General features: G+C 41.2%; 1 protein-coding gene and 1 long non-coding RNA gene across 12 annotated transcripts in view; one reads left to right on the forward strand and one right to left on the reverse strand.

The window, feature by feature from the left end:
* FOXP1 (forkhead box P1) overlaps window positions 1-23,251 on the forward strand; it is a 549,899-nt gene that overhangs the window by 470,177 nt on the left and 56,471 nt on the right. The gene's annotated exons all lie outside the window — the stretch shown is intronic.
* On the reverse strand, window positions 8,376-19,577 carry LOC116657035. The gene is made up of 3 exons (XR_004311960.1): window positions 19,494-19,577; window positions 9,976-9,981; window positions 8,376-8,385 (listed from the first exon to the last, which is right to left on the reverse strand). It is a non-coding gene; the product is annotated as an uncharacterized LOC116657035 (long non-coding RNA).

The following is a 23,251-nucleotide window of genomic DNA, read 5'->3' on the forward strand; positions in this document are numbered from 1 at the left end:
TACCGTGTTAATGGTGGGAAATGAGTTTAAAAAAAAAGCTATCACTGTCAAAATATGTTCTCACTTAACACACTGAGTTGTCATTTGTCTCAGAAGTCCCTTGGAGAAGTTTCATCCCTGACTCACCCAGGGCATTGGTGAAATATGTCTCTTTGGAAGTTCTCCCTTGATGTCTATGCAGCACCCTACTTCCCCCCTACCCACCCATCCCCATGCTCCTAGGGTGGTATCTTAGGTTAACAGCTTGAAGAATTCTTTCTGAAAGGATTTGGTAGCGTTCTATGTGAAAATCTGTTGGCCAAACGTGGTATTGTGAAAGTTTGGGTTTGTTTTTAAAAGTAGTGAGACATCTCGTAATCTCGACCGGGCTGCGGGGTTCCATGCCATTCGGAGGGCCCCTCCCCCCACCCCTGCCCCCCGCGCGTTCTGCAGGCTCCTGTGAGCAGCCGCTGCGGCAGCAGCTCTGGGGTTTGGTGAGCTGCAATCTGTTAAGGAGATAAATAATGTGCTTGGCACGACACTCCTACTCTCCTCTTTAATTTGTCTTACACAAGGAAAATTATAATTAAATCATTCAGGGTAAACCCTTGAGTGTAGAGAAGGGAAGAAACACACTTTGGTAAAGATTGCCAATAGAAACCCACTTCCCTGTTGCGCAGGGTAGAGACATTTATCAATATTCAGCCCTATTACGGGAGGAGCGGCCCATGTGATTTGTGAGGCGGATGCCAACGCTCAAATCAAGGCTTGTTAAGATCCCGTCCCAGTGCAATCACGGACATTCAGCATCATTAGAATTCAGCCCTGGCGCCGAGCTTCGTGCTTTGATTTTCTTCTGAGAATTTAATAATGTTTATTGTGCTGATGATATATATACATACATACGTATATACATATATATATACACACACATATAAATTCATTGGTGCAGTAAATGTACCTCTGTTGTCAGTGCCTGAGAGAAGCGTGATGAGGACGAGATTCAGCAGGCAGCAGCTGAAGGGTGTGCCGAGAAGGAGGCAGGCACATTCGTGCCTCCTCCTGTCATTTAATCCTGCAGGACCAGGGAGTCAGGACTTCTCCAGTAAATAGGTAAAACTCCAACCTGGGATACCTGTTACACATGACGATATTATCTCATTTCCTTAACTTGTCTGACTTTCTGGCTTTAGGGAATTCCAAGTTTTGGTGTGGGTAAACAAAATGAACGGAATGCAAATGAAACATTTATTAAAATGCTAAATTTAGTAAAGCCGTTTGAGCTTCTTGGATCAAAGCAGCTATGTAAATACAAATAGCAATTACTACTTAAGTAATTGCCTGAATTAAAGTTCTGAATATCACATTATATGATGGTGCACTACGGAAAGGGAAGAGAATTCATATTGCATCAGTTCTTTCTCTGTGCCAAGCGCTGGCTAAACTCTTGCCTTGGGAGTGATATCTTATTTTATCCACATGAGCGCTGGAAAGCAGTTGGGTTTGTTGTACCCATTTTACAGATGAGGAAACTGAGTCCTTGAGATTAAGTCACTTGACCGAGGATCACAGAACTGGTTAGTGGCATATCTGAGATCCAAATTTAACTCTCTCATAGTTTCTAAAAGAGAACTGATAGTTTCCATTCAGCTTAGAAATGAACATTTAATTATGATAAATTAAAACCAGTGCTGCTAAACGAAGTTCTGAATTTGATTTAAATCTGCTTCAGCACAACATGTATTGACTTAACCTACTGTGTGCCAATCAGCACGTCTAAAGGAAAATCCCAGAGTTTCTCCTTATTAAGGTGGATACAGATAGTTCCTGGACATTTCATGAAAGGAGGGCAGGTGGGTAGGATTTGCAAAATATAAATCATTTACCATCTGAAGCAGCACATAAAGAACAAAAATGAACCCCATGCAGGATCTGCACACAGGCAAGTGCAGAACGAGCCTCTCTCTCCTTTAAAAGTGTCCTGACTTTCCTTCCTGCCTTATAAATCTTGTGTTTCCTCATTGAACACATCATATGGTCTTTATTCTATTTCAGCTGTCCTGCTGCAGTCCATATTAGAGATCCTCCTTTCTTCTGATCCTTCCCAGCTTTCTGCTTTTAGTTCACCCACCGTTAGTAGATGTTTTATTACTTGAGTCTGTCTCAGATGCATAGCACTTCTAAGTATTTGTTCCCAGGTTTCCTTAAGCATTTGGTAAAAGAGATTTCTTTAAACTCTGGAGAGATCCCGGGTGGTGCAGCCTCTTCTTTGAGGCAGTCGGTCGTATTGTTCTCTGAATCAGGTGACCCAAATCGGGCACCTCTGTCTCCCTCTGAGCCACACCTGCCTTCTGTCCTCACAGCGTCCCTTCCTTCCTTCCCCTTCTCACTCCTTCATGCAGCCCTGTGTATTCCAGTCACTTGTGAACTCCCCACTTCACAGCTGGCAGCTGCCTTCAAATAACCCCTGAAGGTTTTTGCTTGGCTCATGTCCTTTCAGACAGTTTCACTTGATACACAGTCTCTGGTTTTGATTTGTGGTCTCTTGACATATTGCCATGGATTTGACTCTATAACAATAACATTTGTGTTGACCAGCCCCTCTCTTTTCAAAAGGCAAGGAGCTCTGAGATGTGGACATGCCTGGTGTTTCATTTTTCTTTCTTGCTTTTTTTTTTTTTTTTTTTTTTTTTGGTTAACTAAACTCTCTGTAGATGAATAAATATTGGTACTCTTGTTGGTTTACTTGCTCACATTCTAGAAGCTTGGTTTCGGAACTGTTCCAGTTACACAAGCCTTAAACTTTTGCATATTTTCATATTCATATTTAGGGACTCTTGACCAGAAGTTTAAGCAGTAAGCTCTAGCTCCTGTGACTCTGAAGAGCTCTTCCTCATTTCAACTTTTTTTTTTTGTATTTTGAAATCATGTAGCTTCTTTTAGATTTCTTTCGATTGGAAGAACTTGAGCAAACTAGCTACCCCAAGTCTTTCTTTCCCATTAGGTTATCTTGGAGAACCAGCAGTCAGATGATTCCATATTGTCTTCAGAATTGTTACTGCTACTTCTTGCCGGTATATGTTGAGGCATTTGATCTGTTACAGAGGTCAGCCAATCATTGCCTCTTAGCCAGATCTGGCCCACTCCTTATTTTGTTAATAAAGTTTTATTAGAACATAGCGAGGCTGACTCATTGACACATAGTCTGGGGCTCCTTTCACATGAAAATGGCTGGCTCAATTAGCTGTAGCCGAGAGTGTATGGCCCACCAGTAGTAAAATCGTTATCATCTGGCCATTTATAGAAAAAACTTGCCAACTCCAACACTAACCACCTGACCCGTGTTTCTCAGTTTTCCTGATGATATTGTCACAGGTACTTGTTAAAACAACCAGCTGGCTAGGCCTCTGCCATGAAGATTTGGATTCCACTGGTCTGAGATGGGATGGCAGGAATTTAGATTGGGCATTCCTACCCTGGTGTCTTACTGCCCAAAGGCTGCAGACCAGCAACTTTGGCATCACCTGGGAACTTACTAGAAATGCAGACTCTCAGGCTCTGCCCCTAGCCCTGCTCAGTCAGAATCTGCATTTTAACCCAACCCCCTGAGCCTTGACGTGTCCGAGCCAGGTTGAGAAGCACTGCAGATAGCATGTTCAGTTCAGCTCACCTGGGCGTTGGCACTGTTGGAAAGGACAGACCCCTCCGACCACACTCTGACAATTTTTTTTAAATCAAAGTATAGTTGATTTATAATGTTGTGTTTAGTTCCATTCCCCACAAATTTTGATGATCACCCTAGACATACTCCGTCCATAAAACTAGTGACTTGCCAGACTTCTTGAGCCAACAGTACAGGTAGCACTGCTGGCAGGAATCAGTAGCTGGTGAATGAGGTGATGATCACGCAGCTGACATTGACTGAATGAACTATTACTTTGTGCCGGACTCAATAAATTAGGGACTCGACATAAGCCTTGGTGCTGACTGTCCCATTTTATCCTCACAGTAACCCTGTGTCCTCTTTGTACAGATGGTGCTGTTCAGGCCAGAGGGAATTTACAACTTGCAGAAGCTGCACAGCTAGTTAGTGACCAGGCAGGGCCTGGGATCGATGTGTGCCTAGCCCCCAGGTCCTGGCAGTGGCTACCATGTTCTGGTGGTTCCCAGGAGCTCTGCTCATCAGACCCACCTGGACTACACCCCAGACTCTGGGTTACAGCCTCCGGAGGGGTAAAGCTCGGGGATAAGGGCCAGACCATGACCTTCAGAGGTGACAGCCCAGGGTCAGACCTGTCTGTTCCGCCATATTGAGGAGACGCTTCAAGCATTTCTCTGTGGCCGGTTCTCCTCCCCTGCCTATCCTTTGCAAGGAGGGAAGTTGGGGCTGGAGACAGATCACAAGCTGTGGAGAACATAGAAAGCAGGCTGGGTGTGTCGTCTCTGGCTTGTAAGGGACGAAAAAGAGGAGTTGGTGCTGCCAGTTGAAGAGGTCTTACTAAAATACAGGTGTTTCTCTCTGCTGCAAAGCAGACTCTTGGCAGTGTCACCTGTCTGCATAGGAAGTCGCCTGTTTGGGGCAAAACTGTTCCTGCATATGTCAGAAAGAAGCTCCTGGAGGCTTGTCAACATTCTGTACCCCATTGTGCTGCTGGGTGTGTGGTGACCATCATAGCGTCTTTGGAAAAGCTGTGATCCTTTTGTCTCTCTGCTTAAAACATTGCTTTAAGTTGCTTCTGGGTGTCAGAAGTGAGGGGGAGCGCTCTCTCCAGGCAGTGTGGCATGGTGCTGTGTCACTCTGTCACTCAGACGTACAGGGAGGGCAGGGAGAGAAAAGCCTGAAATACCGGCGTGCCGGGGGATAGGTTTATGGATTTTTCTTGCCTGTTCCCTTTGTGGGGTGATTAAAAGGAAAAAAAAAACCCAACAAACTCAGCCCTCATTTTCCAACAGCTGTTGTGTCTTATCTCAATAAAATGCCTTTTACCATAACACAGCATCATTAGACTCTATAAATCTCTTTCTATTTATTGTGTTTAAATGATAAATGCTCTCCAGTAAAATGACATCATTGGTCTGGAGAGTCAGATTCATTTTGTAAATTTCTCCGAAATTCAGTTGATTTTCATTTTTTCCCTGGGATATTGTATAATGTGAATCTCAACCGTGGGCTGTTTCATGTCTGATGTGCCGGATTTCTCACACAAAATCAAATTTGAAGCCCCGGTTTCTCTTATCAGATAGGTTAGACGTTCTTTCCTGATGAGGTGGCCTTGCTGGTAGGACTTTTCCCACCAGTTACATGGCGGCACTCCCCGCCCATCACATAGGTGTTTGCCCTCGTGTGGAAACAACTAACGTACCCGAGCTTCTTAGCATTCATTCCTCCAGAGGGTAAAGGAAAGCATATGGTAGAAGAATGGTGAGGACCAGTCTTTCGGGAACTTGGATGGCACGGTCCATTGTACTGGCCCTTTTACCTGTGAACGAGTCTTTTTGAGATGCACACTGTACCATTTGGAGTAAATGAGTAGAAAATTGTCTTTGGTGGGTACAGATCCATCCAAAATTGGGAAGGGAAGCCAAGGGTGTCTGGAAGGCCATGTGGCCTGGCAAACTCTTAGTGTTGTTCTCCCTTAAAAATGACAGCGAGGGGTCCCGTGTTCTTAAGCCAGTAAGGGGGGCCTGCGGGGGGGGGGTGCTATGTAAGAGACTTAAATGAAAGGCATGTCCTTTGTCAAGACTCACAGAGATGCCATTTTGTGCTGGGCCACCTGGTAGCCTGGCTCTGCAGCTCTTTCTAAGGGAGGCCCCTCCGTGCCGACTGCTCACTGGGGTAATGCAGATGAGGGGGTTACACGTGTCCTGCCGTCCTCAAGTTCTTTATTCCACCCCCTTAGTGATCCTGCAGGGCCTCAGTATATTATAAAGTATATTCTCCCCAGTGAAACAATAGTGGAAGCTCACAAAGGGAAATTGTTAATATGTGTTCCAGCTTGTCGTTTCTGCCCGTGTGAATAAAGAAGATAACCGTTCCTTGGGGAAACTATTTCGGGAATTGAGCAACAGATAGGCCAGCCGGAGAACTCTCCTCACTGCGGTTTTCCTTTTTGTGTGTCCTCAAACATAACATCCTGCCCGGCTCCTCCGTGCCTCTGCACAGACCCAGCACAATTGCCACAGCCCAGGTGGTGTTAATCTGGGACAATCCCCCCGGGCCCGTGTCGCCAAGAATGGGACAGCTTGTTCAGTGTCATTGTCCATATGGCAAGCTGTCCCATTCATGGAGTGGCGCCGGGGCCGTGCCGGGTGGGCCCCACAGTCACGCAGCATGAAGAGGGCCCTCCACCCACAGCAGCCTCCGTGGGACCGTGCATTTAACGGCAGATCTGAGCGCTCACATGTGCACACCCACACACATGCCCGTGTCCTCCCCACCTGACCCCCCCCCTTTTTATTTTTTTGGAAGCAAATTGTTAATGGGTATAACTCAGGTTCATGAAACATACCTGATTTATGTTTCATATGAAACATATATTACGAAAGTCATTTAAACAAACACACACACACACACACACCATACCTTTCTGGGTGGTTGTTCAGGGATTAATCAGTTTAAGGACTGTTCATCTGTCCTAGAATCTGTCTGTAAACTCTGCAGCTTTTGTTTTTCTCTCTCTCTCTTTTTTTTTTTTTTTTTTTGGCATTTTCACTGGTGCTAATTACTTCCATTGAACTCTTTGGATCATTGGCCTAGTGGTTTTGGTTTATACATCTCAGAAAAAGGGAAAAGAAAAAACACATCATTATCAGCCTCAGAAATCTCAGAGTAAAACATTCCCTGGAGGTATTAGAAGTAAAAAGAGAGAATTAAGAATAATAATAATAAATAAAATAAAATAAAATAAAATAAAAAACACAAATTTCCCAGTGAATATGGTGAAAGACAGGGATGTTTTAAAAGGCACTTTGGAAAATTTACCAGAAGGCAAAGCCTTCTCCTTTTATACACCCAATGTTGTTCTGCTTTTGTGTAACTATTTGTATTCTTGTTTGGTAAACAAACAGACCCCATAGCAACTGTAGCTGGTGATATTTATACTACCTGTAAGACTTCCCTAAACAAACAGGCATACTTTCATGACCTTCAGATTTCATTCCTTTTATAGTCTTCAGGGAAATCAGCCTAATGGCAAGTTGATTTCTTCCTTCCTTCCTTCTTTCCTTCTTTCCTTTCTTCCTTCCTTCTTTCCTTCCTCCCTCCCTCCCTCTCTTCCTTTTTTTTTCTTTTTTTTTAAATGTTGAGGTCTATCTTTGAAGGATCTTTTCTTTGTGTGTATTTTGCATCTTGATTGTGAATGTTGAGTTTGAAGGTGTATTATGGCAAAGGGAAAGAGAAACTTGAAGTGTCCGTGTAAATGATGTGGTATTTGCTTGATTTCAAGAGGGGCCGTTTTAGTCATTTGGTGGAATTTCAGGTTAAACATCCAAAAGGCTAAAAAAAAAACTCGACTGAAACGATTGCTGTAGACCTTAGAATTGGCTGAGCAGCTGTGGCTACGTCTCTACTTTTTACATCCGAAATATCAATGGAAACATTCTGGTGCATGTGAGCCCCTATATTCAACTTACATATTTCCATATGAGTCAGATTTACAACAAGAACAAGATGTCTCCGTGTTAAAGATCAGTGTGAGAAATAAATGGCAGTTTACTTTAATTAGAAAAAAAAATTTGACACCAAGAGCTGGAATAATCCAGCAGTGTTTGAATAAATTAGAGGATGGTACAGACAGAAATAAAAAGAAACTCAGCAAGGATAAGTGGGAAGTTGTCCAGAGTTCAACAGAAATGCCTTCCTTGGCAGGACAGAAGTCAGCAGACAGCACTAAAACCAGTCTGTTCATCCCACAAAACTTAACCAAGCTCTGACCGCACACCAGCGTCTATACTCGGAGGGGTACAGCCATGAGGTGGACAAAGTCTGTCCTCATGGAGCCAACATTGCAGTAGAAGGGAGATCGAACAAATAGTTACATCATTAGAAGACAAAATTATGTTCTGGGAAAGAAAAAAAAAAGAAGAAGCGGGGAAGGAGGAAGAGTGGGGCTAAGGTTACTCTTGAAAAATGGGTCCAGCAGAGCCTCTCTGAGGAAGTGACCCTTGAACAGACATGAAGAAGTCAGGGAAGAGCCCTCTAGGCAGAGGGCACAGCAGAAGCCAAGACCCTGAGGCAGGGGCAGAAAGAGAACATGTTCTGCTAGATCGTGGCCCGTACCTCTCTCGGCGCGGGGGTGGCTGTGTTGTTTGATGGTTCTGAGTGTGGACTCTGAAACCGGACGGCCTGCATTCCAGTCTAGGCTGCCTGCTCTGGGTGCTTCATCTCGGGGTGCCTCCGTGTGCCCTCTGTAAAATGGGTGTGATACCACGCCTGGCCTCGTAGGTGAAATGAGTTGGTACTCATTTAGTCTCTGGCACATAGTTGGTGCTCCATAAATATTAATGATTAGTGTTGTTGATTATTAAAGTCATTTACTCGTTCAGGCCACCTGTATTTATTGAGCATTTACGTTCTAACGCTATAGGTCCTGGGAATGAGAAGTTGACTGTAACATAGTTCTTTTCCTAAGGAGCTCACAGTCTGCAGAGACAAACAGAGAAACAGACCCCGGGCAACACAGCATAATAAATGCAGTGACATAAACCCAGGCAAAATGTGAGGCAGTGTATGACTTGTTAAAGATGAGCGCAAGCGGGGTACCGTGGTGTATAGATTTCCAGTCCCCACGTGTGCATCATGTGAGATTCTTGGACACAGTGAGCTCCATGTGGGAAAGTTCCACATCCCTTGTCGATTGCTGCATCCTGATCATCGGCACCTCCAGCCCGGCGTGGAGTACACTGCACTGCAGAGGCTGGATGTTCAGAATGTAGTGAATTTATGCGGTATTAGGGAGCAGGAACCCATGAATGGTAGTTGCTACCTGTTGGCCATAGATGCTGTAGGAGTACCTGGTTATTAGCTTTTGTTGATACTTATGATGCTCCAAACAGGAGAGAAAATTTAGGTTGCTGGCAGGTGTGATTCTCAGTCTAGCTTGCATTAGAGTCATCGGGAGGCCTGGCTGAACTCCAGATCGCTGAACCCTGGTCATGATGTGTCGGATGCAGTAAGTTGGGGCAGGGCCTAAGAACTTGTGTCTCTGACAAGTTTCCAGGGACCCTACTTTGAGAACCACTGCTGTCCTGATGCTGCAGCCTTCTTCCCCGTCTACGATTCCAAGTCACAGAGGAGGGATCTTGGTAACGATTATGCATTATTCTTCAGGACAACTGAGACTCAACGTTTCAAAGAGAAAAATTCTTAAGACTGTGACCCAGTATAAACTATTGTATGGATCAAAATTTCTCTTACAAATTCCCAATGTTGGCCTTTAAATCATTTATAAGTACTCTGGTTCTGTCTTTCTCTCTCTCTCTTTTTTTTTTTTTTTTTTTTAATTTAGGCCTGAAAATGCTTTTTGTGCCTTAGTCATCTGCCTCCTCTCTTCCTGTTCCTTTTAGCAGTTGAGCTCCTATTGACACTCTGAAGCCCAGATCAAATGTTACAGAATTTTATGTTCCAGCCATCTGTTCAGTTCTCTCTCTCTCCCTGCCCTAACTGGGGAACTGGGCAGAACTCTTCTGGAGAGGACAAGGACTTAGTTATAATCTGTACCAGTGACCTCAAAATGTATTTGGTTAGTCACCCCATCAATATAAAAACTTTTGAATATGCACCCCTTACTAAAAGTACTTTTAATCAGTTATGTACATGCCTAATATAGTATCTGTATTATAAAAATTAAAGTATGAGAGATGGGAAAATATACCCATACGCACACAGTGATATATTCATACAAAACTTCTAATATTCCCTTAACACATGCGTACAGAAATTTTAATATTCCCTTAGCACCCACTCGTGGATGATCTGACGAATCCTGGTTTATAAACTCTGATCTAGGAACCCAACAGGGTGCTCATCACGAAGTAGGTGTTGAATAAAACCTGCTGGACTAAGGGTAGAGAGAGGTTTAACCTAGTGAGCATTAATGACGCATTTTATCCTGAGAAATGCAAGTACTTGCATAAAGTAGGAAGTACTTCTAAAGAAGCACAAATGCAGGTGCCTAGGGGCTTTGAGTCATTGTGTGTCTTTAGTCCCCTTGCCCCTTCCTCTCCTGCTTCCTCATCTGGCCCTCACTCATCAGTTTCATGATTCTTCTGGTTCCAGGGTATGATATGCTGACTCCCATAGGGCGTTAGGGGCAGGGATTAAATGAGAAGAAGTATTGAAACTTTTGTTTATGCTCTTGGGTTTTCTGGGTCTCGCTGTTTCCTCTCACATACGGACAGGGTTCCACATAGACCTTGTGACTCACCAGTGCAAACACTTGCATCGACATAATGAGCATGCCTGCCTAGTGGTGTTAATATTTTTTGGATTAGAGATCCCTGTGTCTGTATTGACACAGTTGCTCACAGCCACTCTTTGGAAAGCATTTTGTTTTCTTAACAAGATCCCAGTGTTAATGCTGCCAGTGGTAAACCCTCGCTTATGACCTCAGGATAGCCCTTCTTGGTATCAGAGACAAACGCTGGACCTCTGCCTCTTCTTGTTCTTTTCCTTTATGTATCCCTTCACTCATCACCCCGCAAACACAGGCATTCTGCCTTTGTCACCGCCTGCTCTGTGTTGGCGATCGATCAGAGCACAGCAGCCAGCCAGAGTTCCTCACGCCCTCCTTCCCTGCTCCATTATCCTGCTGTGCCCGCGCTCCTGGCGTCTGCAAGTCAAGGTGCCATGTTTTGCCCAGTAGAGCTGAAAAGGGAGGTGGGCCAGGTTAGATGGGATGGTGAAGAAAGTAACTGCCAAAGTTATCACCTGTCGTGGCCCCCAGCCTCAGGATCTTACCATTGGTAAAGCAGCTCTTCACTGGTCACATCCGTAGCCTACACACAAAGGGCTCCTGGCTCCTGAACAGTGGGTACTGGTCCTCACAGCTCTGGATACACTGCACTGTGCTATTGTGGTTTTTGTGGATCTCTGTCCTGTAAGTGGAGGCTGATCCCTGAGGCTCTTCCTTCCCTACTGAAAGTTCAAATTAAAGAGACTTACCACTGGGTCACTGTCAACTCAGGAAGTAAATCCAATTACAGACTGGATCTCCTTGGACTAATTCATGAGCTTCGGTTTCCCCAAAGTTTAATCATTTGTGTATGTGGCCCATTATCATGAGGTTTATTATAACTGTTTAGATTACTATTAATTATATTATTTACTAATTTTTTAATGAATGGAAAATTCTTTAAATTCTGTAGTACTTTACAGCTTTCCAGTTTTGCATACATAATTTCATAGAATCCCATGATAATCCCTTTTTTAAAAAATCCTCTACCCCTTTATTGTTCCCACTAGTAACCAAGAAGTTTGTTCTCTATATCTGTCTGCTTCTTTTTTGTTTTATTCCCTGTTTTTATTTCTTTAGAGTCCACATGTAAGTGATATCATACAGTGTGTCTTTGTCTGACTTACTTCAGTTAACATCCATGTTGCTACAAATAGCAAAATTTCATCCTTTATTATGGCCGAGTAGTGTTCCCATGTGTACATACATACCACATTGTCTTTATCCATTCATCTACCAGTGAACACTTAGGTTACTTCTATACCTTGGCAATTGGAAATAACGGTGCTATGCATATTGGGGTGAAGCTATCTTATTATATTATATTAATATAATTTATATTAAAGAAGATACAGTATTTTCTATAAATTGAGTCTTTTTAAATTTAAATGAGCCTCATCCTAAGAAGGGATATTTGTGAAATCAGAAGTTGGAGATATTTAATATAAATTTAAGTAAACCTGCCGGCTCTTAAAAATATGCATCCTTGCTCTACTTTATTTTGTGTGAGCCACCACTTGAGCACATGTATATCACATATTGGGATATTTTGGTAAGACTTCCCTCTTTTTACTGAGAAGAGGGACCTTCACTGAAGATGGCACTGCACCCAGTGGATTGAAACCCTGCTTTCCTGATACACCCTCGTTTCCTAGAAAAGCCCCGACGTATCGCTTATCTTACTGAAAAGTTAATTCAGGATCCTACTTACTCCACATTCATCCACTCCTCCCAGGTTCAGGGGAGCCTTAGAGATACGTAAGGCAGACCTAGACTTTGGGACCTGTGAAGCTTTGAGTTGTTGTCAAACCCAGATTCAACAGTTTACTCCAGGATACTCCTGATCAGTGCAATACCTGGCAAATGTTACTTACTGACCGGATCACTCATTAGATCTGTGCTAATGTAAAACTAGTGTTTGCTGAACAGAAACAGGAAATGACCTTTCCCCTGTGCTAACTTCCTTCAGTCTTACCTGTTTTGTTATGTTTAAAAAAAAAAAAAAAGACTTGATTATAATTCCTAAATAACTTTGAGTCAGCAAGAGTTTTTAAGAGTTTGCAATTCTTCCTTGGTGAGGTTGCCCCATGTGTGTTGTCATCCCCCGCCTCCCCGCGCCTTTCCCTATTTACCTATCTCCAACTTGCTTTTCAACCCACAACTTATAGAGGGGGGCACCTCATGAGTGTTTCTTTAAGCGCAGCCACTTTTAGGTCAGATCCAGAACAGGACAGTCTCAAGATGCTCGGTATGCAGTTGTGGCCCAGGACCATCAGAATCACCCAGGAGCACGGCAGACCTGCGTAGTCGGGGACCCCCACCCAGAACTGCTGGATCTGAACCTGCACGTTAAAAAAGATCTGATTTACATCTGTAAGAAATTTGAGCAGCATTACTCTATGATCAGCAGTGGAAAAAGGAAGAGTGTGTATCCTCCCCCGTAGATAACAGTTTGAGTCTTTTCAGTGCAGTCAGCCGTCTTTGAGGCATTCTCTTGCCATCTTCAATTTTTGCCGTAAAATTTTGACTTAGTCTTTTTCTTAAAATTGACTAACTTAAATAGATTTTATAAAAAAGTTATCACTGAGAAGTCACAAGTCTGATATATTAATCAAATTTTTTTTCTAGCACACACGAACATGGCTCTGTAACTTCAAAAGTGAGGATATTTATATATCAGACTCACCCAACTGACCATGTTACCGGGCCAGGCTCTGAGAACCATTACAGAGGTGGCCCTGTATTTCTTCCAGGATAATTTGTGTTTCAAGGGAAAAAACAAAACAAAACCCATAAACCATTAATAGCTTGTGTTTAAGATGTAAAGTTAGTTAAGGTAGCCCTCACATCTTGAGGCACAATATTGAGACCGGATAATAACAATAATCTCTATCATTGTTTAAAAGCACAAATCTGGCACTTAATAGACTAATTCACAGTCACTCCAGTTGCAGGTTTTACTCATGAATATCGTATCACAAGGGAATGTGAAATCCTCTAATTAAACATGGTTTGAAAAGCAGCAGAAAAGTGAGATGCTGAACGTTGTGGGGAAGGAGAGTCTAGGATTCAGTGCATGGGAGAGTGGAAGAGAGAGGACCACTTGTGTGTGTGTGTGTGTGTGTGTGTGTGTGTGTGTGTGTGTCCCCACTTTGTAGAGAACTCAGTCTTTCCTTTCTGTGGAATAGACCCTAGAATGGGCTTCAGTAAAACACCCTTCTCTTTGCAATGAGATTGTAGAACCGATCGCCATCTGACTTTTGGAAACCTGATTAACAAAGACATAAGGATAGTGTATTTTTTGAATGAGTGAAAAGCAAAAATCAGGGCAGGATGCTAGAAGTGCGTTGTCTCAGTCATCTCCCAACTCTTCAGTATGAAATGAGCAGCTCATCTGCTTCTCAAGGCGCTTTTAGTGAAAGTTGAAGGAGAAAGGTTATTTTCACAAAGGCACCAGGAAAAAAAAGATGCAGTGTTGAATCACCATTCCCGTTACCACATATCATGTGCACATCCGTAGGCAGGTATAAGACCTCTCTTCCCAGCACTGTGATATAACACATCAGGAACCTCGACCTGTCTTTGTTTGTTTGTTTGTTTGTTTTTACTGTAAGAGACTGGGAGTTGACTTCTGGCTGATTTTGAGGAGTTATACAATAGTATGAAAAATACTCAAATAGTAGACTGAAATGGAAAATTGTGCTCAATATATAAGTAATCGTCTCTTCTGCTATTGAGAATCTACGTTTCTCTTTTCACATGGTCATCTGTGGTCAGATTCCACCAGCTCACCTTGTTTAGTATCATTCATGTTGACTTAATTGTATATGTCACAAATATTTGATACCAGTTGTTAAAAATGTAAAGTCATCTGAAGTCTGGTTATATTTTATTTTCGGACATCACTTCATCACTGGAAATCAATTTAAGACTCCTATATTCAAACCTAAGAAATCTGACATTTAAAATCTCAGTAAAAGTAGGATATGGTAGCAAAGTAGAAATAGAAGGAAAGGAAATATGACAAGAATTTAAAAGGGGAAAGAAAAGAGAAAGAAAGGAGGGTCATTTTTGCATATGTTGTCATTAGAGAATTAAGCAAATAAAAGAAAAAGGTTCAAAACAGTAGAGGCTTCCGTTGGCATTTGCGCCTTTGATGATCACAATTTAGTGGGAAGTTCTTTTTATTGACAGAGAGCCCTGACACTGTGGATGAAGAGAACACCTTTCTGGAAACCTGAGGTATCTGGAGCAGTTTCATGTCTTGGCTGTGCATGAGCAGCTTCTTGTCACCCAGCCAAAGTCTTAGGCTGTGATGGAGCTGAGAGGGGGGCGATTCTGTGGCTGACGTTTGCTACAGGGTGGGCACAAAGAAAGGCGCAAAGAGTTATGTGCCCAGGGACAGGAGACCGAGGAATCGGAAGACAGACAGACAAGAGACTTGAGCCATAGAAAGGCACAGAGGTAGCTTGTCAGAGGACTGGTCCTCATCCTCGCCATCCTGGGTGCCTTCCTCGGGGTCTGCACTGCACTAATGTTAGCTGGATGGACAAAAGGCCACCATGGTGGGAAAGAGAAAGGGGGCCACTGGGGAAGGGAGGGCGGCAGAACCGCTTCTAAGTCAGAGGATGTGGGAAAGGGGATCCATTGTGCTTGAGGGGTTATGTATTGGCAGGGGATGGCGAGTGGTTTAGAAGGAGGTAAGGACATAGATCTCCTTCACTCCTGTAACTGGTGTTCGTAAAGCACCTGCTCCTGATTCATCTTGTCAGTGACAAGATATGTCATCTATACCCACTCCCTCTTTCATCTGCATAGCTGGTAGAAGTTTGCTGGAGGCTTTCCCGCCTGAAGAAGCAACACAGGTCATCTTGTGTGAGTCTCTTCCTTTTCTTTTGTTTTTGTTTTTTACCGAAGGGGGGGTGGTAATTAAGTTCATTTAATTATTTATTTTGATGGAGCTATTGGGGATTGAACCCAGGACCTTGTGCTAATAAGCACACGCTCTACCACTGAGCCTTACCTTCCGTGCTCCCTTTGGTTTTCCTTTTTTTTTTTTATAGTATATATATATATATATATATATATACATATGTGTGTGTGTGTATATGTATTTTATTGAAGCATAGTCAGTTTCCAGTATTGTGTCAATTTCTGGTGTACAGCATAATGTGTCAGTCATACATGAGCATACATATATTCGTTTTCATATTCTTCTTCATTGTAGGTTACTACAAGATACTGAGTTTAGTTCCCTGTGCTATTATACAGTATGAACTTGTGTTTATCTATTTTGCATATATTAGTTAGTATCTGCAAATCTCAAACTCCCAGTTTATCCCTTCCCACCACTTCCCCCCCAGTAACCATAGGTTTGTTTTCTACTCTAATTCTATTTCTGTTTTGTAAACAAGTTTGTTTTGTTTTGGTTTAAATTCCACATATAAGTGATATCTTATGATATTTTTCTTTCTCTTTCTGGCTTACTTGACTTAGAATGATGATCTCTAAGTCCATCTATGTTGCTGCAAATGGCATTATTTTATTTTTTATGGCTGAGTAGTATTCCATTGTATAAATATACCACAGCTTCTTTATCCAGTCATCTGTCAGTGGGCATTTAGGTTGTTTCCATGTCTTGGCTATTGTTAATAGTGCCACTATGAACATTGGGGTGCATGTATCTTTTTGAATTAAGGTTCCCTCTGGATATATGCCCAGGAGTGGGATTGTTGAATCATATGATAAGTCTATTTTTAGACTTTTGAGGAATCTCCATACTGTTTTCCATATGGCTCCACCAAACTACATTCCCACCAGCAGCGTGGGAGGGTTCCTGGTTTTCAAATGATTAATTGGAGGGCAGGGCAGTTAAGTGACTTGCAAGGTTACTGGTTATTAGCACCATCTGTAATGAGAAATGAGGTCTGCATTCACACACTAGGCACCTCACCCTTCCCATAGAGAAATAGTACTACCTCAGTAAAAGACTAAGTTATTTTCCATTTATGTGTTAAGCTGGGAAATCCACACAGTACATCCTGAAAAGATTTTTCAGCACACAAAGGTTCCACAGGATCTGGAAAACAAAGTGGCACCTAAGTACTCATTCTTCAAAATGTTCTGTTACTAAGGTTTTCTTTTTATTAAAAATTGATCTCTGCCCCTTCAATCAAATTTCAAAAGTTATTTTATAAGTGTAATTGCAAAAGTGATTTTATATTAGGAGTATAAATTCATCTGAGAAGGGGAGCAGTATATTGGAGGAAAAAGAAATCCCACAAAAGTGAAGCAGAAAAAAAAAAACCCTCCTAACCTTCCATTTATGTTTATTTGGCTTTTGGCAAAAAATGCCAAGACAATTCATTTGGGTTAGAGTAATCTTTTCATCCAGTGGTGCTAGGGCAACATGCAAAAGAATGAAGTTGGATACCTACCTCATGCAGTGTACAAAAATTAACTAAAAATTGATTAAATGTGAGGGCTGATAAAGCTCTTGGAAGAAAACTAGGAATATGTCTTTATTATTTTGGGTTAGTCAGTGGTTTCTTAGATGTGACAGCAAAAACACAAGGAGCCAAAGAGAAAAAAGGTACACTGTATTTCATCAAACTTAAAACCTTTTGTGGTTCAGAGCATACTAATGAAGTGAGGAAACAATCCAGAAAATGGGAATAAATGTTTTCAAATTGTATATCTCATAGTGGACTTGCACACAGGAAATATATATACTAAAAAAACTTTGGTAGCTCCACAATAAATAGAACCCACTTTTTCTTTAATGCACAAAGGATTTGAATAGACATTTCTTTAAAGAAGATACACAAATGGTCAGTAAATACATGAAAAGATGCTCAGCATCATTAATCTTTAAGCAAACATCAGTCAAAAGTACAAAAGGGTACCAGTTGACATCCACTGGGATGGCTAAAATAGAGACATACATCAGGCGTTGGCAGGGATGTGGAGAAATTGGAACCCTCAAACAATGCTGGTGAGAATACAGAGTGGTACGGCTGCCTCGGAAAATAGTCTGGCAATTGCTCAAAATGTTAACCATAACATTAGCACATGACCCAGCCATTCTACTGCTAGATATATACTCAAAATAATTAAAAACATACGCTGGAACAGGTTCATGTACATGCCGTTTTCACATCACCACTTTTCACAGTAGCCAAAATGTGGAAACCACCCAGATGTTCATCAGCGGACGAATGGAGAAACACAACGTGCTGTAGGCATACAGTGGAAGAGCATTCAGCCACAAAAAAGAAATGAAGCCCTGACATGTGCTACAGTGGGGTTGCACCTCCAGAACCTTACGATAAGTGAAAGAATCCAGACGCACACGACCACGTGTTGTATGATTCCATTTATATGGATGTCCAGAATAGGCAAATCTCTAGAAACAGAAAGTAGATAAGTGATTGGCAGGAGCTGGGGGTTGGGAAGAAATGGGGAGTGACTGCTAATGGGTACAGGATTTCTTTTTAGTGTGATAAAAAAATGTTCTAGGGGAGAGGGTAACAGCTCAGTGGTAGAGCGAATGCTTAGCATGCACAAGTTCCTGGGTTCAGTTCCCAGTACCTCCAATTAAAAAATGTTCTAAAATTACACTGCAGTGATGGTTTTACAACTCTCTGAATATTGCATTATATGCTTTATGTATACCATTGCATTATACACTTTAAATGAGTGAATTGTACAGGGTATGAATTATACCTCAGTAAAGCTTGGGAAAATATATTCCATCATTCTGAGGCATTAGAGAAGGACCAGCTGTCTTCTATAACTTAATATATCAAACAGCACGCTAGTGAAATGAAATAGAATTTAAAATTTTGAGTTGATTTTGAAGGAGGGCAAGGGGAGAAGGCATGAACCCTCATGGGCACAGAGGTAGACCTTTTATTACAGATGACTCAGAAATTGAGAAAACAGAGAGGGCAAATTTGGAAAAGGGAAGAAACAAATTGGACAAGGCTTTGAAGACAGATGTGAGAACCTAGGACAGGGCCCAGGAAAAGCTGAGAATGTACCTCCAGAAGAAAGGAAAGTTGGCACTGAGGTTGGCAGGAAAGGTCTTGGGGTACAGTGAGGTATCCAGGCTCTTTATCTCTTTCAAAGATGATTCTCCTTTGGTCACTGCAGGGAAATTAGCTTCTGGGACAGAGCGGTAAGGACTGCTGAAGTCTACAGACTGCATACAAGAAGCTGTTCTTAGTTTTAGCGGGTGGGTTCAATGATTCTAGTTGAGAGTTTTGGTTATGTGGCGAATGTGGGAGGGTAGTAGTGAATAGTTGCCACTGAAGAACCATAACCATCATGTAAAATCTCAGAGGCTGAAGTCAGTGTTGAAATTAAGGCTCTGGCTGGTATACTTTGATGTAAGAAGAAATACCCAAAAAAGGCCCTTAAAAAATGTCATTGAGAATGACACCATTACACCATACTGAATAATATATAGACTGTATTTAGTATCATGTGATGTCAGGAATTGCTACTGCATATTTTTGTGCAATTAGACTTTTTGTGATAGGTTGGTTCTTTCTAATCGGAAATGAGGTCACTATTAATTACTGTGTTTAAAAAATGTCTAATTTTTACATATCAAGGATTATCAGGAGAAATTTAACTCGTGGATTTTCTTGATAGTGTACTATTTGTATTTTATGTACTGGGAATAACATTAAATCATTGAAAGTGTCAAAATGCTGGTTTTCTCAAGTGGATTGGCTATGTCCTGGTCTGTACCTTCAAGAATTTTTTTTTAAAAGACCAGTATTAATTGAGTATATATCCACAAGAAATTAAATAGAAGAATACAATGATTTTCTCATCTGTTCATTTAAAGACTCCATCTCACATTTACTGAGCCCATGCCATGTTCTGTGTGAGGTGCTGAGGATGTAGAGGTGAATTAGACTCAATCTGTCCTCCTAGGAATTTGCAACCTAGGAGTTTATAGTAATAAAAATACTTTATTAAACAACTGATCCTGAATTTTTGAAGTTTATAATTTTGGGGTAGGCATGTTTAAATCTTTTTAAAATTGAATACATCTTTATCAGCACTAACCTTGATGGCCATTGAGAAGTTCGACTTCTCACATCAGTGAGTGGCCCTTGGAAAGTGTATTTAAATGATAAGACTCACAGGCTCTCTCTGACCATGAGATATTCAAATGGTCATTTTTTCCACCATGTTTCATCCTGGAAATGTAATTCTAAATTACTTCAAGTGAAAAAATTCCTGTGCTCGTTTTTAAAAATTTCCTGTCTTGTCCCGTTTGGCAAGTCCCCAAAAGGCAGTAAGAATATAAAGGTTTATTTCACTTTTCTGATGAAGCAGGAAAGCTCCCATTCAGAGGTCTAGCTGGTGAGGTCTAATGATGCTTCATCCAGAATGACTGAAAGGCCGAAAGTGAGACTCAGCCACACGGGCAGCAAGTGTACCATGTTCTCTATACCACCGTCAGGGCAAGTGACGGTCTGCAAATTGAGCCCTGCATAGCACTTGATATTTCCAATGTGTGTATGTATCTGTGTGGATTTTTGTGTGTCCAATTACCTGGAGATCGTCATTCTAAGTGAAGTAAGTCAGAAAGAGAAGGAAAAATACCATATGATATCACTTATATGTGGAATCTAAAAAAGAAAAAAAGATAAACAAACTTACTTACAAAACAGAAACAGACTCACAGACGTAGAAAACAAACTCATGGTTACCAGGGGGTAAAGGGATGGGAAAGGATAAATTGGGAGTTCGAGATTTGCAGATACTAACTACTATATACAAAATAGATAAACAACAATTTTCTACTATATAGCACAGGGAACTATATTCAATATCTTGTAGTAACATATAATGAAAAAGAGTATGAGGGGAGAGGGTATAGCTCAGTGATAGAGCACATACCTAGCCTGCACGAGGTCCTGTGTTCACTCCCCAGTACCTCCAGTAAAAAAAATTAATAAATAAGCCTAATCCCCCCCAAAGAAATAATATATGTAAGAATATGAAAAAAAAGTATGTGTATGTATGACTGAAGCATTATGCTATACACCAAAAATTGACACAACATTGCTAAGTGACTATGCTTCAATTGAAATAAAAAAAAAAGAAGGGGGAAAAAAAAAGAGCACTTGCACAGCAAAAAATACCTTCAACGTGCAAAATAAAAACTTTGAAAGATACCAAAAGTGATACTGGGGAAATTCATTCCCCCCCCCCCAACTCCCCAGTACCCCTCCCCAGAGGCAACAACTGTTACTATCTTTCTAGAGATACTCTGCCAGGGCATTGCTGCCAATCTATTCTTTTTCCTTCCAAAGCCCAGCACTTTATTTCAGACAGTTGTATATTTTAAAGTATCCAAATATGAAAAGCAAGCAACAGTAGTATGTATGGTATGTTTCCATTTTTGCAAATGAGTAACAGGAGAAGAAAGGTGCTGTGCACTGATGGACAGTGTGGGTGGTTTAACCCTGGTGGGACCGTGTCAGGTGTGGGACTGGGGTGGGGCAGGTTAGGAGCCAACACCGTATGAGGTGAACTTTTAAAAACAGGAGCATATAATCCTTTTGTAGTAAAAATACAGTTTTAATGTAGAGACAAATTCTTAAGAGGTCTCCTGAGTGCATTTGTAGGTATGTGTGCCAGGAGCTGGCGTTTCTCTAGCCTTCAAGTGTAGCTGGTTATCCTCCTAAGGCTTTAGTGAGTTGTCGTCTGTCCTTACTTTGAAATAAAGATACCAAGTTAAAAATAAATTCTTAGAGGAGAGTAGTTTTTATTCGGGCCAAGGAGTCTTGACAAATAAGTCAGCCCAAAGATGGGGTTAGAGGCTTGGGGTGGCAGACACATTTAAATCATATACATTTTATCTCCAGTCCCTAACTAGTTGAAGTGCCTTGTTTCCAACTTTTATAAAATGGCACGAAATCGATACAATGGCTGAGAAAGTACTGAGCATGGAGCATTTCTCAAAAGTAACTTAATATACTGTTACTGGTGGATTTTAGAACTTAGTACTCATTTAATTCTATTTCCCTGAGTGTATCTTCCAGTAAGAGTCAGTTATATACCAGGATGTTTGGGCCAGTAAATTTTATTTCTAACATTATTCATAAATATGAGAAACATGAAAGGAATCTCAGGGTCCATAATAGAGGAACGGTTAGCTAAATACTTAGGCGGGGAGCTCGAGCTCAGATGGTTTATGGAAGGACTGTTACCCATCAGTAAATAAGGGTTTTGAGGCTTAGGTGATAACATGAGAATGACATAAATACTCCTGCCTTAGTTTGTCAAAAATGTGTGTATATGTTTATTTGAGGGTAATACTTTTCAAGATTTTCAAGGTTTTTACAACAAATATGTACTAACTCATTTAGAATTATGAAAATACTTTATATAATCTTCATAAAACTGGTAAAGAAAAGAGCTATTATGTTTGGATTTGTCTTCTTTTTAAGATATTGGTAGGAACAGTTTTCTTTTTAAATGATTTCCTTCCCTCTCAGAGTTACTTAGAAGAATTCTTGGATTTTAAATATTGCCAAAAAGAATTTTTTTTTAAATTCTGTTTTTGTATCATACCTATTTTATTCTTTAAAATAACTGAGGATGAGCATGGATAGGCAGTCACGTTTTCCTTTGGTCCAATGGAATTACACCCACTTCACTGCTCAGAGAATAGCATTTATTATTGGGCTTTATCAGTCTCACTGCGACCACCTTCGGTCACGTGTGTCAGTCTTTTCTCTCATGGGAGCATCTTTCAGTGCTTTCGTAAGTCAGTTTCCTGCCTTTTTGGTTTTGTTTTGTTTTTGTTGTTTCCCAGAGTTATTTTCTACTTTAAGGCAAAATAGTTTAGCATTTTAAAATTATATTAGCTTTCCAGCCAAGTCATTCAAAAGCCACAGGGAGGCTTATGGATCTTTGATAAGGTGTTGTGTGATGTATACGTGTGTTTAGTATTAATGACCCTAAGTTTAAATGTTCATTATATGCTCACTGTGTATTAATTATGTTATAAGTCAGGGACAAGTGGCATTTGTGTATGTCTGCTCTGTGAATGCGAATCAATAAAATATATGAATACACATCCTGGTGGTAATGTAAAATACAAGCCTCTTGTGTGTGTGTCTGTGTGTCTGTGTGTCTGTGTGTGTGTGTGTGATATAATAATTCAGTGTGCTTGAAGTTCAAAGTCAGGCAGAGGCAGTGGAGTAAGTTGCAAAATAGCCCTTTCCTTGAAGCAAATGTACTTTAGTACAAAACAGACCTCTTAATGTTAGTTTTACATTTCTATCTGATGGAATCTAAGGTTATGGAAACGACTGTAAAAAATAATCGGTCTGAAAGATGCCTGGATGCAGAAATCTAATAGAAAAATATTTGAGAACAGGGCGCATCGGCAAGTGCAACAGATACACGTCCCTAAGCACCATGTGGCAGGGATCAAAGCATCCCATGACTTGGCTCTGAGTGTCCAGATCATTACCTATTGATTGGAACCCCCACTGGAGGATTAACCCCTTCATGGTCATGCTAAGTTTTCTTTCACTTTTGGTGTCAGTAATTTTAGGGATAGAATCTTCCTGCCACTATTAATTTTTAAGTGAATCATCTACTTGGATATATTTGTCTTTCTGAATTATTTTCCTCTCAATAATTTAATGGCACTGTTCTTTGCTTGATAAAATTAACTTGTGAAACGATTGTACAATTATGGGAACACTGTTTGTGGTGGAAGGCAGGAGAAAAAAATGTGTAATATTCCAGGTAGAGAAGAGCAAGAGAATCTTAAAATCAAG

Source organism: Camelus ferus, chromosome 17, assembly GCF_009834535.1.
Source record: "Camelus ferus isolate YT-003-E chromosome 17, BCGSAC_Cfer_1.0, whole genome shotgun sequence".
Lineage (NCBI taxonomy): Eukaryota > Metazoa > Chordata > Mammalia > Artiodactyla > Camelidae > Camelus > Camelus ferus.